Consider the following 15,691-nt stretch of genomic DNA (forward strand, 5'->3'; position numbering starts at 1 on the left):
GATTCCAGCATCCGCAGTATTTTGCTTTTATATTAGAATTTTAAGGATGGCGCTGGACATGCCAAGTGTTGGCACCTAACACGCAGCAACTGTTTCTCAAACTCCCACTGCCATTTAATGTTTATCTGAGCATTGACAGGTAGGGACTTATGTCCACCCTTGGAAGGACATTTCAGGCCAACTTGGAATCCCTGGTCCCCACCTACTTCCAGCCTGAGATGGGGAAAAGTTCAAGTGTCACCATCCCAGCTTACCCACTCCTGCCTGCTTCTTGGCCTTAATAGATGAATGGGTGGGTTTCCCACCCAAGGCCCTGCCCACACATGGGTGAAATTGGACCTGGGTTTGGCCAGTGGGCTCCTGAGGAGAATCCCATCCATTCAATTTTATGTTGCCTGAAATCACCATGCCAGGGGTGATCTTCAGATCTGCCAAGTCTAGAAGGGGCTGTCCAGCCACAACACCCTCATCCTGGCACAGGGTGGCGAGGTCAGTCCCTTGTCCCCAGCCTGAGCCCACCCAACCCCCAAGATCCTGAAGGAAGTCCTTTGCAGTCTGGCAACAGCAGAGGGGCAAATGACCACTGGACCTACTTCCTTGAGCCCATTCGGGGCCCAAGGATCCAGATCATGGTGTCAGTGCCCGGGTGCTGTGTTTATTTTTACTTCCATTCATGGTTGACTGCACCTCAAGTACCTCATTGATCCTGACCACATTTGCTTCTGACAGGGAGAAAGGAAAATCTGTGCTGCAGAATGGAGTGCGGCAAATACTTAAGGATGCCTCTCATTGCTGAGGGGTTGGTGGCATTTTCTCAACCCTCAGGGTCAAACACGCCAGGTCCTCGCTTGAGAATCTGTATGAAAGCCCTCCCACTGCAGATCCAGCTGGGAAGGCGCATGAATAGCAAGAACAATTCGACTCGGGTTGTAAGCTCGCTAACTGTAAAGTTGCTCATTTAAACATGCATCAGGTCCCCACCCATCTGGCCAGAGGCACGGCTTGGGAGGGTCGTAGCGGGTTTAACGCCCAGCACAAAACCAGTTTTTGCGCCATACCCGATTCTCCAGGCTATCGCAATTCACAGTTGGAGCTAGCGGGCCCAGAGACTTCCCTGCAGCATCTCAAATTGACAAGACAACAAAATATAACTCTCAGTAGTCTAGATTTGATTTAAATAGCCATTGCCAGCAATGAACCTCTATAAAATCTGAAGGCCCCAGTTAGAGTACCATTGGGCTCCACACTATAGGAAGGACTTACGGAATACTGAAAGCAATTCTTAGCACGTAGCTGTGGAATTCAAGCATTAGTGATCGAGACAGAAGCTATGTTAACATCTGAATGGATAGATCATTGAAGTAAAGGGGACGTGGATTGGGAAACATGATATCTACTTGCGTGGAGGCTAAACATCAACACAGACTGATTGAACCAAGTAGTTCGCAATGGTACAGTGGCCCACCACCACCGCCACCAAATCCCCAGTGTCACCATGATACTTCAACAGACAATCCAAAGGTCATGAATACAAATCTCCATGATAAATTAAAATCAATAAATCCAGCAATTAGATAAAATCATGAAGATTTTCCAATGTTCACAAAAACCCAACTTCTCAGAGTCTGGGTGTACCCAAACCTCCACTTCACCACCCCCTCCCACAAAGTTCCAATACCCTGCCCTCAGCACCAAATCCCCAGCCCCCTCTCTTCCCCCTCCCCCCACCTCCAAATCCCCAGCCTTCCCCTCCCCCTGACACCAAACTCCCAGCCTCCCCCTCCCACCACAAACCCCCAGCCTCCCCCTCCCACACCAAACCCCCAGCCTCCCCCTTCCCCCACCACCCCCTCCCACCAAATCCCCAGCCTCCCCCCCAACACCAAATCCCCAGCCTCCCCCTTTCCCCACCGCCAAACCCCCAGCCTCCCCACACACACCCCCTTCCCTATACCCCCAGCCTCCTCCTCCCCCACTGCCAAACCGCCAGCCTCCCCATCCCCCCCACCGCCAAACCTCCAGCCTCCCCCACCCCACTGCCAAATCCCCAGCCTCCCCCCCCGCACCAAATCCTCAGCCTCCACTCCCCCTCCAAAGCCAGCTCTGACTTACATATGAGAATCTGGTTAAATCTCAGGGCAGCTTGGGATGGGTAATAAATACCATCTTGCCAGCATTGCCATATCCCAAGAGCAAACTCACAATGATCACCAAAGAAACATTCAAGCGTTTTCCAATCAGTAACATGATGCTGGTAGCATAACATGCCATGAGGGGTTATCATGTTGAAACTAAAACCTCATGCTGACGATGGTTTACACTTGTTGATTGTATACCTAAAGTATTAATTAAGTAGGCATGCACCAATCTGATTTTCACCATTTTTAACTGTGTTTCCTTAAAGGCAGTGTGTTATGGTTCAGGTCAGAAACTGCACAATGTTTTATGAAGCCCACCTGGATTATAAGTTTGCACCTTGAATTTGGCTAGGATAGGCATAGTAAGAAGTCTCACAACACCAGGTTAAAGTCCAACAGGTTTATTTGGAATCACGAGCTTTCGGGGCGCTGCTCCTTCATCAGATGAGTGATCCTGGTGAAGGAGCAGCGCTCCAAAAGCTCGTGATTCCAAATAAACCTGTTGGACTTTAACCTGATGTTGTGATACTTCTTACTGTGCCTATCCTAGTCCAGCACCGGCATCTCCACATCTAGGATAAGAATGATACGGTACACCTCACTAACCCACTAGGGAGCTTTTATCAAACTGTTTATTTAAGAATATAGTAAATATGTATGGGAAGATTAGCAATAACTTTTATCAATTACAAACAGAAACAAAACAACAATAATGTAAACCCTTCACAAATATATCCAAGATGTTCCAATTAAAACCAAACTTCCTTTAAAGAAAACCCTTTTCACAGGTTTAACACAGCAAAGATTAATGTGCATGCAATACTGGAACTGAGTCCTTTGGATGAATACTGCAGTCCTCTTGAAACACTCAGTTCGATGTCAGAACAGCTTCCCAGACCAGGGAGTCACTCTGGTCAAGCCACCAACAGTAGATTTTCTACTCCAGAAAGGCTTTCACCTAAACAGCAGAATTTCCCAAAACCAGGGAGAGAGAGAGAGAGAGGGAGACACTTCTTTCCAACTTGATGTCCCTTCTAAAAAAAACCTGCAGCTCAGAACTGAAAGTAAAAGAGCTTCTGTCACCTCACCTGCCAACTAGCTTTCTTCCTGACAATCCAGGATCATAAAACTAATTCCCAAAGTAAAAATAAACAACCCCCATTTAAGCCACTTAAGGAGCAATAAAAAGGATTCATCGTAGACAACCCGGTGCCACCCATAAGAGCTACAGAGAACATGATTTTTTAAAAACTCTTAAAAGGTACACTGACATCACAATTGAAAGAACATTAAGAAAAAATAGCAATCAGAAATACAAGCATGTTTTCACAACATTCAGTTCAGTCAGCTTGGCGGAGTTTATGGGGGCAGGGAGGGAAAGAAGAGAACAGAACAGTGAAAAAAAATGGAGTTTCGAAACAATCTGGTCATAAATACAGTGCTGTCATAATTGTCTCCATATCACTGACAAAGACACAAGCTATAAGGAGATTACCAGAAAAACAATGTATTTTTGTGTCCTTTCGTTTCTGCAGGATATTACAGATGTTTCATGTACTAGTATTTACTAAGAGGCAGTTTGACAGTCACTCAAGCTTGCACTTTTCCTCAAGCTGGAACATACATCACATTTTCCCAGACTTTTTTTTATATTGTCTTCTAACACACAGCATAGCAGCAGCTGTCACACAGACGAGTAACATTAAAGTTAAGGCGGGGGCTGAAAAAGGAAGCGAGGGGGAATGAAGTATCTGCAACAGATGAAAGCATCTGGGTGGAAAACCCAAAAAACATTTTGATCTCGTACCCATTGCATGTGTGGGTGTTTGGATATTTGGAACAGTAACCCTGTTAAAGCGCTTAATCAGAGCGGCATTTGTGCAGGAGTGCAGAAGGAGGGAATTGTTGAGGTCCTGGAAAGGAATGAAGGGTTTGCACTGGGTGGGAGAGAGGGACCTTGTCTGGAGATAAATTCGGCCCCAATTAGTAACAGCTGTGTGTCTAGTTTCACAATACTTTGTAGTAGTAATCAGGAACACTAGGCTAACAGAATTTATAGTTTAGTTCTCAGCTTCTACCACGACCCCCCCAACAATTTTCAGCATTTAGCTTTGCTCAAATGTAGGCCTTTTTTTGTTTTTAAATCAATTCCCTTTTATAAACGGAGCCAAAAATTGCTGCCAATTTTATACTCAAAATTATACTGGCCTTTGAAGTTTCTTTTGTCCGAGATGGAACAAAATGACAAGATAAGTTTGTACTTTGAACAAAATATTATTGGAAATAGACCTCGTGTAGGCTAGGGTTACCAGCTGTGGTTAAAAGCATCCACGTGACTTGCCTCCACACTCTTCCTTTAGTCAGCAAATATATCCATCCTTGTGATGCACTGCCTTTCTGCATCAATTGGAAAGCAAAAAGACTCCTCGCCTTATTGGATGATGCCTGACTCTTAACCGAACAGCCTTTATTCCTCCTGCTTTAACATTTATGAGTGGAGAGAAATGTTCAAAGAAAATCAGAAAAAATTTTTTTATGTCCCTATGATTTTTCTCCAGGGTCCTGGAGATTGGTGTTCAAGTTCTAGAGACTCCAAAACAATCCTAGAGGGTTGGCAACCCTGGTGTAGGCTTTGAGAAGGCTACCCAAGGAGAAATCTCTCCCATAGGAAGCTAAAATTTGCTGAAAAAATGTGGAATGTTGATGGTAAAGGGCTTTTTATTAATGTAGCACTTTGCAATTTTCCAATGTTGAATTTAGGGAACTAGATTTGAGAAATTTTCTCCCCTTTATATAATGGATTGCAGTAAATAACAATCACATTAGAACTTACCCATGGTAGTCTTGTCGCTCAGATAGTATCCATAGCATTCTTGCCCAGAGATCACTTTTTTTTTTACACAATAGATATTGTTTTAGATGATAAGATACTTTGTACAATGAAAGCTAGGATTTTGGAAAACCATCAATACGATCAAAGCAATACAATTGATACAACTACTTGCTTACAGTCTGTTACAATTCTACAGAAAATATCTATATACATAGGTTTTCCAGCAATGTTGCCTAGGCACAGTGATAATGCTTTCTCCCCTGAGCCAGATGGTGTTGGGTTCAAATCCCACTGCACCCAAAAACCTCATCTGGCATTTCAGCGCACTACTGAGAGAATACTGCACGAGTGAATGAGATGTTATACGGAGACTCTGCCTGCGCTCTCACGTGGAAGAAAGAGATTCCATGGTTCGAATTTAAAGAAAAGCAGGGATGCCAGTGTCCTGTCCAGAACACATCCCTCAGCCAGATTATCTGGTCATCATTACATTGCTGTTTGAGAGATGTTGCTGAGCACAAACTGGCTACCATGTTTCAACAGTGATTACACTTCAAAGAGTGCTTTGAAGAAGCTCTGAGAAAGGGTCATCCGGACTCTATAGGAGGCTCTATTCTCTCTCCACAGATGCTGTCAGACCTGCTGAGGTTTTCCAGCATTTTCTGTTTCAGATTCCAGCATCCGCAATACTTTGCTTTCATCAAAAAGGTGCTTTGTCCTTTGCAAAGCACTTTGGGGCATTTGAGGACATGAAAGGTGCTCTATAAATGCAAGTTCTTTGTTTAAGATCACTTCATTAGTCGAAGGTCAGAGTATGACTGGCCCAAGTCTGAAAAGGGTTTTCAATCTTGTAGCTCAAGTAGCAGGGAGAGGTAGAAAACAGGGGAAGAGGGATGGGTTCAGATTTCATTGTACTAATTATCCCCAAACAGTTTCAGTAATATTGAAGTGGAATTCCAAGTTTTGTTCTGCTTCGGTTTTCAGCTGTTTAATCAATTCATTGCAATATATGGAACACATTGATATATCTCACCACAATAATCCTGCACATTAAAAACTTACTTCTGCTCACTTCCTGCCAAGACCACTCTGTGTCCTGTTGTCAGCACTGTCAACCTTCTCCATTATAATTTCCTGGGCCTACAATTATAACAAGTTTTTCCCCTGTCTGCCTGTTAAGCTGGAAGGACATAAGGTGGCTGCTTGGTGACATGGTGAACATCTTCAAATAGTAATTCCAAGGGGAAAAGCAGTCAGAACTGCCTGCTGCCAACTTGTTTCATCTCTTCAGTTTCAAGCCTTTTTTAAAATAGTTTAATTTTAGCCCTGTTATTTTCATCATTTAATCTAGTTTTTACAGCCTTCAGCTAAAGTGCCTTCTTTTGAATTTGTTGCTGAAATCAGCTATTTTTCCCTATTCATTTTTATTCACCCCATTGCTACTATATTTTTCTTCCATATCTGCACAGTCAACAATTCTTTCAGAATTGATTATTTGAAAGAACTGCCATGGATAATATAGTAATGCATTAAGTTGAAACTAACTCTATTTGAATTGAATTTATTTTATAGCCCTCTGCTCTAATCAACAGACCACTTGCCTTCCAATGTGCACAGCTCCCCCCGGGGAGTGCACCTTTCCACCTGCACAGTCCTCCAGTGAAGCATCTGCTCCCACGTCCATAACCTGATGGAGGAAAGTGGTAAAGTACTGTATAATGAGACAATTGTATGTCTCAATGGTGGTCAAACATTTAGCTGACAGGTCATTAATTAATATTGGAATATTTTGACCACAAACTAGATGATCAGCCTATCCCATATTGTGCAAGGTTCCCCAATTAACCAGTCTGCCTTCAATCGTTACAGTAGACTTAACTGAACTATTGGGCTGCATGGCTGCTACTCCAAATGGCAAAAACCCACTCCCCCATAGCATCTCCCCCTCAATTAAGCAACCACAACATCACATGTGGATGGCCTCCTGAGCTGCCGCATATTCTTCAGCATGAAGGCCAAACCACACCTTCAGCCCCAGAAAGGTCCAATAAGATACAATAAAGAGAAAATGGTGGAAGTACTCAGCAGGTCACCAGCAACCGAGAGAAAAGGTTAAATAATCTCACATCCAACCTAAAACGTTATGCCTTTCTCCCCTTATTGCTCTGACTGAGTAGCATGTTCAGAATCCTGACAAAAGCCCTGTCCCCAACCTTCAAACAGAGGCTCGGCTCCCCGCTGAAGATCAAAACCCTTCCCTGCCAGCCCTCATCAATATTGTTTCTTGAAGATGATGATGGAAACAGAAATGATGGGAATGGGGGGAAAGAAAGGGGAGAATGAACATATTGAGTGGTTACAAGAAGCTACGTCATGTCAAAGAAATTCAATATTCAATCATACTATGTCATCACACGAACCAAGGGTTTCTGTTACACAGGGGGATGTGCCCTGTACTAAAAATCAATATATTGCAGGCACTCAGATTGTGGTTGGTTTTAAGTGGGGAATGGTATTCCACTGCGTTCTATTCTTCTGTGCACTGAGCACAACTTCAATTTTGATACAGGGTTAGGTGTTGAGAATTTCAGATGGTATTAAAATAGAAAGCAGAGTCAATAATTCTGAGGGGATTTTGATAAAATAATGGAATGGAAAAAATAGCAGATGTAATTCGATGCGAGATTTTATATGTAGGTTAAAACAATACACATTCTGAATGGGGGAAACTGGAACATGTGAGCAGAGGGACTTCTGCGAAATCATTAAACAGGATGCTAATGCCGCCAAAAGTCCCTTGTTTGGTGAATGTGTGTCATGCAATCAGTACAATGCAAGTCATCATAATTTCAAATTGGGTTGGGAATAAGCAAGGTGATTTTTATATACATTAGAAAAATGATACATAGGTATGCTTTCAAAATATACCACACCACTCAACCACTCTTGTAGTTCTGTAAACCAAGTTTTGAAGAGAATTAAATTAACTGCTTTCCACGGAATTTATTATTCTGTAATAAATTTGCATCCTTACTCCCCTGGATTAATCATTATTTACATAACCTTGATTCAAAATAATGTGCAAACATATTATTCCAACATTCAACTTGTAAATTGTATTATATAACATTTTATCATGTTGCAAGAGACCTTGAATGTAGTTAGGCAAAAAGTTAATTTTCTGACAAAATACTGGGCTGATCAAGGTCTTCAGAAGTCAACCTGCAGTTATTTAAAACCTTGCTGCTCAATCGCCATCTCAAAGAAGCAGGGCTTGTTGGCAGGTGAGAAGGATGAATTTAAGCCTTCACTTGCAAACCATCTAGTTCATATTTATGAAGCAGAACGTGGAAGATAGCCCAAGTAACTAATGAACAGGATTTGCCCTACCAGCTGTCCAGAGTCAAATAGGTTCCTTTACAGGAAGCACTGCAATTACCACAAATAGAAAATGGATTAAAAACATTTCCCGCAATTATGTACATGTGAATGAAACGTCTACATTGCAACCAACAAACCTGCTGCAAAATGTAGCCTGATGATGGGCTTGCTCAGTTCAGCTCAAGTACCTGTCACAAAAATGATGCATTTGTGCCTACAATGCAGCTTGATATTTATTGGTTATGTTAACTTTCACAGGCTCAATTAAATTACAGATTCACTAACTTACATTATGGACAAGATTTTAATTCATTCACAAGAGAATTAAGATCAAGCCCATGTTACAGAGACAGAGATGAAGCTGCCTTCATGCATTACCTTTCACTATCAAAGTGCTTTTTGAAATGTGTGCACTGTTACAATGTAGGGAAACACAATAGTTAATTTGCACACAAAGTTCCAGAGAAAAAAAATGATGAAAGATAAATGGCCAGTGAATCTGCATTGGTGATGTTACTCGAGGGATTAATGTTGGCCAGCCACCTCTTCCATCATGTAGTGCCATGAAATCTGTCTACTTGAAACAGTTTTACACCTCGTCATGAAGACAGGCGGATCACAAGATCATATGGCAAAACTAGTGGCTAAAATGAACTGAAAAGAGCTGTGTTCATTCCGTCAATGCTACAAATTTATGCATCTATTTGGGCAAGTAAAAATATCTGTTATAGGTTATATTAAATATGAGCACAATCTGAAATACAGAAGTCTAAACTATCTATGGTTTAAAAAGCAAATTAATCCCCAGAAAAGTACAGTACCTACTATAGAAGTTGCGTGTTAAACAGATGTTGGTTCGAGTCAGACTTCTGATTGCTTTATCTTACAGGAATGCACTTCCTGGCATTCCTTAAACATTCAGTTCATTGATAGCATCGTCTCCCCATCTAAGTCAGGAACCAATGAAGCCCATTTTACATTCTCCTTAGTTCTGCCACAGCTAGCCAAGCCCCACCTACCTTCACATGGTACATTGTATTTTTTTGCGCTCTAAATGTCACAGCTTTGTAGTTCTTTTGCTGGTGTAATGTGCATGCAATTGAGTTAGAATTTAAACAAAGTGGGAGAAAAAAAATTGCACAAGCTACACACGCCAGGATAGTTTCTACAGAACCAGCACTCAATATTGTTCAAAACAAATCCATATGATCACAATAGAGAGTGTAAGGAGCTAACTCAAAGCTCATTAACCAAACACAGATTCCTATTTCAGCAGCATCCATTCTCTCCTCTGCAAACACGAATCTGCTCACTGATCATTTACATACTTTCACTTCATACCTTAATAGAAAATCGGGGTGGGATGGGGGAGGGGGTATAAGTCACTGGATATAGAGAAACCCAACTACCAGATATATTTATTCTGTCTGCTAGGTAAATAGAGCAGCCCTCACATAATAGCTACACTTATCTAGTTGTAACGTAATTATATAGTAATTAAATGTAATTATATGGGCACAACCCACCAGGAAGTCCAGCCAGTTGAGGAAAAGTTAACATTTCCCCATCCACCAGGACCTTAACAATATCCCAAACACTGCTTGAAATCACACAAGCCTTTTTCAACCCCAGCATTTACCCTTTGATCATGTGACTTAAACCCTGGTGAAGCTTGGAAAGTCAACTGGAGCTCACAAGAAGTCATCTCATGAAAAACCCAACACAAAAGATCCCAGGCTTTGAGCTTGTGAAGCTCATCGGTCATCATAAACACTTTTTGCACAATCCATGGCAGATGTAGAAAATTATAACCACTCCAGTGTATGACTGCAGTCACCTAGAGGATGCCATGGAACATACAACAACTCAATGCCCAATTCACAAATACAAAAGGAGGCATCACAGCGACAACACTCCACTATTCCCAGGCCACTATGTGGCTTAGCCACCTGAAATGTAAAATTATAGTTATTGTTTTACATCTACATCAGCCATAAGAAAAAGAAGGGGGGTTAAATAAAAAGTCCTCTCAGGTTTCAGCAGTCTGGAGTGCTGAATATTTTATCTGTATGCCAGGCTATGCATTAGCCCCTTGCAAAGACTCAACTCCACATTTACCAAGGTGTATTTCCACCCTGCAATGCACTGAGAGATGTGCTAACACCCATGAATTAATACTTTATTCTATTTATGGGCTTAGCAGAAGTGTTCATTGTTTAAACTCACAACAGCTGTCTTCTTCCACCCCACCCATTGCTTGTGAAAGCTCCATGCTAAACTAGAAAATGCTCCCCTAGCAACCACACTGCCACCAATCAATGGGGCACCCAAGCTAACCAATTAAAAGGGTGCTGCAGTCAGAGCCATAGTAACAGATTGTTTCAATGCAATTGTTCTAGCAAACGAAGATGTGCTGCATCACTTCAATCTGTGTAATATCCACCTCCGATTTTTATATTCCCATTTACTCTGAACTTTAAAATTACGGCTATAGATTCTCCTAATAGAACACTGGGTAAATGCATTGTAATGCCAAGCTACAAGGTCAAAAGATACCAGGTTTCTACTCCAACAAGTTAAACCAAACCTGAAAAAAACATATTATAATCACCCTCAGAGAGTCTTATATTAGTGGGATGATGAGGGGTGGCGGAGGAAGAGTAAGTGGAAGAAAGCAGCTATTCCTAATTGCAATTCAGGGGTCATCACTGGAAAAATTCACACATACATCCATCAGACTCAACCTGGGCACTGTTGCTTTCTGCAGTTGAACAGCATGGATGATCACCAACCACGCTTAAGAGCAGAGAGTCAATGCTGGCGAGAGGAACAATACATCAGCAAGGATCAGCGCCTTCAGGAATTGAGGGGAGAAAACTTGAAGGGGAAAATGACAAACAAATAGACAAAGATAAATTTTCTCAAAAAAAAAGTCTGCCTGCTAAATAAATAGAATAACCTTCATGTTTGAATAGTATGATAAGCTGCACATATTCACCAGAAATGCAATTATATCGTGCCAACAAAAGGATTAAACAAACAACTCTCATTTAGCATTACCTTTGTCTTAACTTGCTCTGGGAGATGAGAAGTCTGTCCTTTACTTCACACTAGCTAGCATTCTCAAAATGCTAATAAACAAGTAGTTTAAACTTAAAAATTCTGAAAATTGAGTAAATGATTGATGCCAACAGCACAGCAATATGAGCATTTCAAAGCTGGAAAAAAATACCAGCAATACTGCAGATCATGTAGTCACCCTTTTTGCAGCATGGTACATTGTGCAAAATATTATTCTTAGTAATGACTCCATTTTTTTTTCAAAAAAAAGAGTACGAGAAGATCGGCTGCTTTAAAACATCCATCAGCATGAAACCAGAGAACTCTGGGAAGGGATAATCCAAAAGAGCTATTGATCTTTATATTTAAGAAATCATAAATGAAGTTTGAGAGAAGCTGACAAAATCTTTTTAAGACCAAGGATATTCAAATAGAAGAATAAACTCTCTACAGAAATGATATTTAATTGACAGTCAATGTCTCAGAATTAGATGGGGAAAAGGAAGCTCGCTAGAGATTGGGCTGGGGGTGGGGGAAGAAGCAGATTGACAAATTCAGTGCAGATGGACCAATAAGTTGAAGGTCAGGTCTTCATAAGTGAAGAACACAAGAACATAGGCAGCGCGATCACCTGTGGAATACCTATCCCAATACTATTCCTGCAAAGCAAAACTTTTAAACTGATAGATTGAGTTTGGGCATGTCGATGAGACAAGGTAGAAGGAGCTCTTCTCTATATCTGTGCTGTCCAAGTGTATCTGACACCCTAGAACCTTCAAGTTCCGACACGGGATGCAAATGTGCCACCTGTGCCAACCCAAACAACCCTCATTCCATTGATCAAATGAGGTGGAGAACTGACCTGTTTCAGCATAATCTGAGGAGGAGCACAAACTGCATTACGGTAGATATGCCTGTCAAAGAAAGAGAGAGCAATTAGAACAAAAAGGTTAAAAATTTAAATGGTCACACCATCCTAGAGGAGGAAAAAGTGACAAAATAGCATCATCAGTTATTTGCCAACAAAGAAAGCTCAACAAAAATGAACTTCTGGTGTAAATCATTACATTTGAAAGAGCCAATGAACCATGTATGGGAAGAATACATTCAAAAAACAATTCCAAGTATCCATCATGAATAATTTAGAAAGTATTTGAGAAAAAATTAACAAAATAGCATTTCCATTTGGTCTACAGAAGAAAACGTGACAGCTGAGACAACTGCAATAAATTGGTGATTTCCGTTTGGATTTCCTACCCAACTGCTTACCAGCTCAGAAAACCAACACTAATGAGACAATGAGCTTCAGCGTAATGGAAAACTTTCACACAAAGAGCAAGTGATGAATGGGATGGTATCATTGGAATGTTCTGGAATTCCACAGCTATTTTTCTGACCCAGCCAACCTTGCAAGACTAGTGAAGCTACTAACATCTTTCAATACCATATCTAATTAGGGTCACAACACTGAACTTCAAACATTTAGGGACCGAGTCCACTTCAACTTTCATTACCAAAATTCAGAAATAGATTGATTCACTCAAACACAATTTGAAGCTTCTTTTTTTAAAAAAGTTTCAAATATACTGTACACATTTTAAAATTATTTTTATTCAAGCTGTCTAGCTTTAAATTATTCCTGTCTGAATAATGAGAGAGGAGACAGAACATTTGTTAGCCAGCAGCAGGTTCCCAAGGCTGCTATTCAATCTAGGGATGCAGAAAGCAAAGCAGACGCAACTCAAAAGATCTCCCCAAGATTCAGTGATTGCTTTATAAATCTCACTGCGTTTTCACAGTTTGCACTTCTATGTGGCACAAGGCATAACAGCACACTAGAGGTGCATTAGTCAGATAAAAAGATAAAAGGTTCCCCGTGACCAAAGCATCATAGATAGCATCTGTAAATCAAAGAGTCAGTGTATACCTTGCAGGACTATTTCAACATTCATTAATAGACTGACAGATCAGCACCCTTTACTGTGTACAATCCCCACCCCACACCCATTGACATTGGAAGTCAAGCACATTCTGTGAACAGCTAGGGTCATAAACAGACATATGGTGCAAGGTTTAAATCTAGAATGGGTTTAGAACATAACTAAACATTTTTTTATTAAAAAGTTAACCTCAATGCCTGAAGCAACATTTTACTGACTCAATAGGCTGTGAGAACACAACCAGCAACACCAAACTCAGCTAGAACCCTCATTCATGAATTCCTCACATGCAGGCTCAAGGTCTGCAACTTCCTCTTTGATGGCTTCTCAACATCTGCACTCTCCTGCATCCTTAGCACTTTAAATCAAATTCTTCTCTGCTTCATCCCTGCCTTTCCAACCACCTCCAGCCCTATGGGCCAGTATTTCAACTCCAGCTGCTTTTGCATTTTTTTCTTGAACCCTCTGTCCCACGAATTGTGACAAAAGTTTTCATCCAAAGCTTGACATACTAACTCAAATCTTGCTCCCTCCTCAGATACTGAAGGAGTCATGCCTCAATGCAGCAAAACATGGAGCACATTTTGATCTGGGCTCACAAGTGGCAACCAATGAGTGGCAGGCAGTGACCATTCTCCAACAAGAGAGAATCTAACCAAGCCCCCATGACATTCAATGGCAATAACCAACATTGAATCCCCACAATCAACATCTTAGACATTATCGGGAAAAGGAAACAACTGGATCAGCATATTAATACCACAGCTATTGTCAGGGAGGCAGTTAAATAGTGGTAATGCCATTGGACTAGTAATTCTGAGGGCCATGCTCATGCTCTGAGGACATAGGTTCAAATCCACAACGGCAGCTGGTGGAATTCAATGCATAAATCTGGAATTAAAAGTTAGTCTAACGGTACTATGAAACCATTGTCTTAAGAATCCATGTGGTTCCCTGATGAAAATCTACCATCCTTACCCACACTGGCCTATATACTACTTCAACCCACACCAATACAGTTGATTCTCAAATGCCATCTGAAATGGCCTAGCAAGCCACGGAGTTGTATTAAAAAGGGAAGAAACCGGTGGACCACCTGACATCAACCTAGGCACTGGAAATGACAATGGCAAAACCAACTCCCTGCAAATTCCTCCCTAGTAACATCTTGGGACTCGTACCAAAATTGAGAGAGCAGTCCCACAGACTAGTCCAGTAACAGCCTGACAGTATTATTCACTGAATCGTACCTTCCAACACCATCCCTGGGAATGCCCTGTCTCGCCAGAACGAAAGACCCATCAGAGGTGGTGACACAACGGTATACAATCAAGAGTGAGTTGCCCTAGGAGTCCTCAGCATTGACCCCTTACCCCATGAAGTCTCATGGCATCAGGTCAAACATGGGCAAAGAAACCGATTGTGATTACCATCCACACTACACCACTCTTCAGCTGATGAAGCAGTTGCACATCACCTGGGAGGAAGAATCGAGGGTGGCAAGGATACAGTATACTTTGTGTAGAGGCTTCTGTATTCATTATCAAGGGAAGCTCAGTAGCACCACTACTGACCAAGCTGTTTTTCAAGGACATAGTTGCTAGACTCTCCTCCAGCAGGTGGAGAGGGAAACGAGTGAAAAACCTACCTAACCTTGTCCTTACCAATCTATTCATCACAGATACATCTGTCCACAACAATAACCACCTCAGTCCTTGAACAAAGTCCTGTCTTCACATTGATACTTTCCCTCGTGTTGTCTGGCAAAACCAATGTGCAAATTGGGATAAATTTCAACAGATCCAGCAATTGAAAACTGAGCATCCATGATGCGCTGTGGGCCATGAGCAGCAGCAGAATTGTACTCAACCACAACGTAAGAAGTTCATTATCATTTAGGACAAAGCTGCCTGTTTGATTGCTACCACCTTAAACACACCCAGTCTCCACCAGCAATGCACAGTGCAGCAGTGTGCACCATCTGCAAGAGGTAGCAATTCACCAAGGCTCCTTCGACAGCACTTTCCAAACTTATAGATCTAGATTGACAAAGGCAGCAAATGCACTGGAACTCTATCATCAAAATCTTCCTCCAAAACTCCCTCTGGTCATAACTTTAGTCGCATCTCCAAACTATGTTACTTTGAGACAGTGATTGATTTCAAATGGCAAACTAACATTGGTAATCCAAAGCATTCGATTGCTTTGCATATCAATCCAAGCACTAAACATTCCCAGGTACTCTAGTGACAGCAATGTAAATGCACCTCAATTACTACAATACATCTGGTTAAAGGGTGGAACTTTTAAATTGATATGATTTATTATTGTCACATATA

General features: G+C 41.5%; 1 protein-coding gene across 12 annotated transcripts in view; it reads right to left on the reverse strand.

Moving 5' to 3' along the window:
• Window positions 1-15,691, reverse strand: part of sipa1l1 (signal-induced proliferation-associated 1 like 1) — a 375,648-nt gene that overhangs the window by 220,043 nt on the left and 139,914 nt on the right. For 10 of the 12 annotated variants that reach the window (XM_078233437.1, XM_078233435.1, XM_078233434.1 and 7 more), the window contains one exon: window positions 12,275-12,326. The exons of the other annotated variants lie outside the window; for them this stretch is intronic. The gene's annotated coding sequence lies outside the window, so the exon portion shown is untranslated. The remainder of the gene's footprint in view (window positions 1-12,274; window positions 12,327-15,691) is intronic. 12 annotated transcript variants of the gene reach the window in all.

This window comes from Mustelus asterias, chromosome 18, assembly GCF_964213995.1.
Source record: "Mustelus asterias chromosome 18, sMusAst1.hap1.1, whole genome shotgun sequence".
In the NCBI taxonomy this organism is placed as follows: Eukaryota; Metazoa; Chordata; class Chondrichthyes; order Carcharhiniformes; family Triakidae; genus Mustelus; species Mustelus asterias.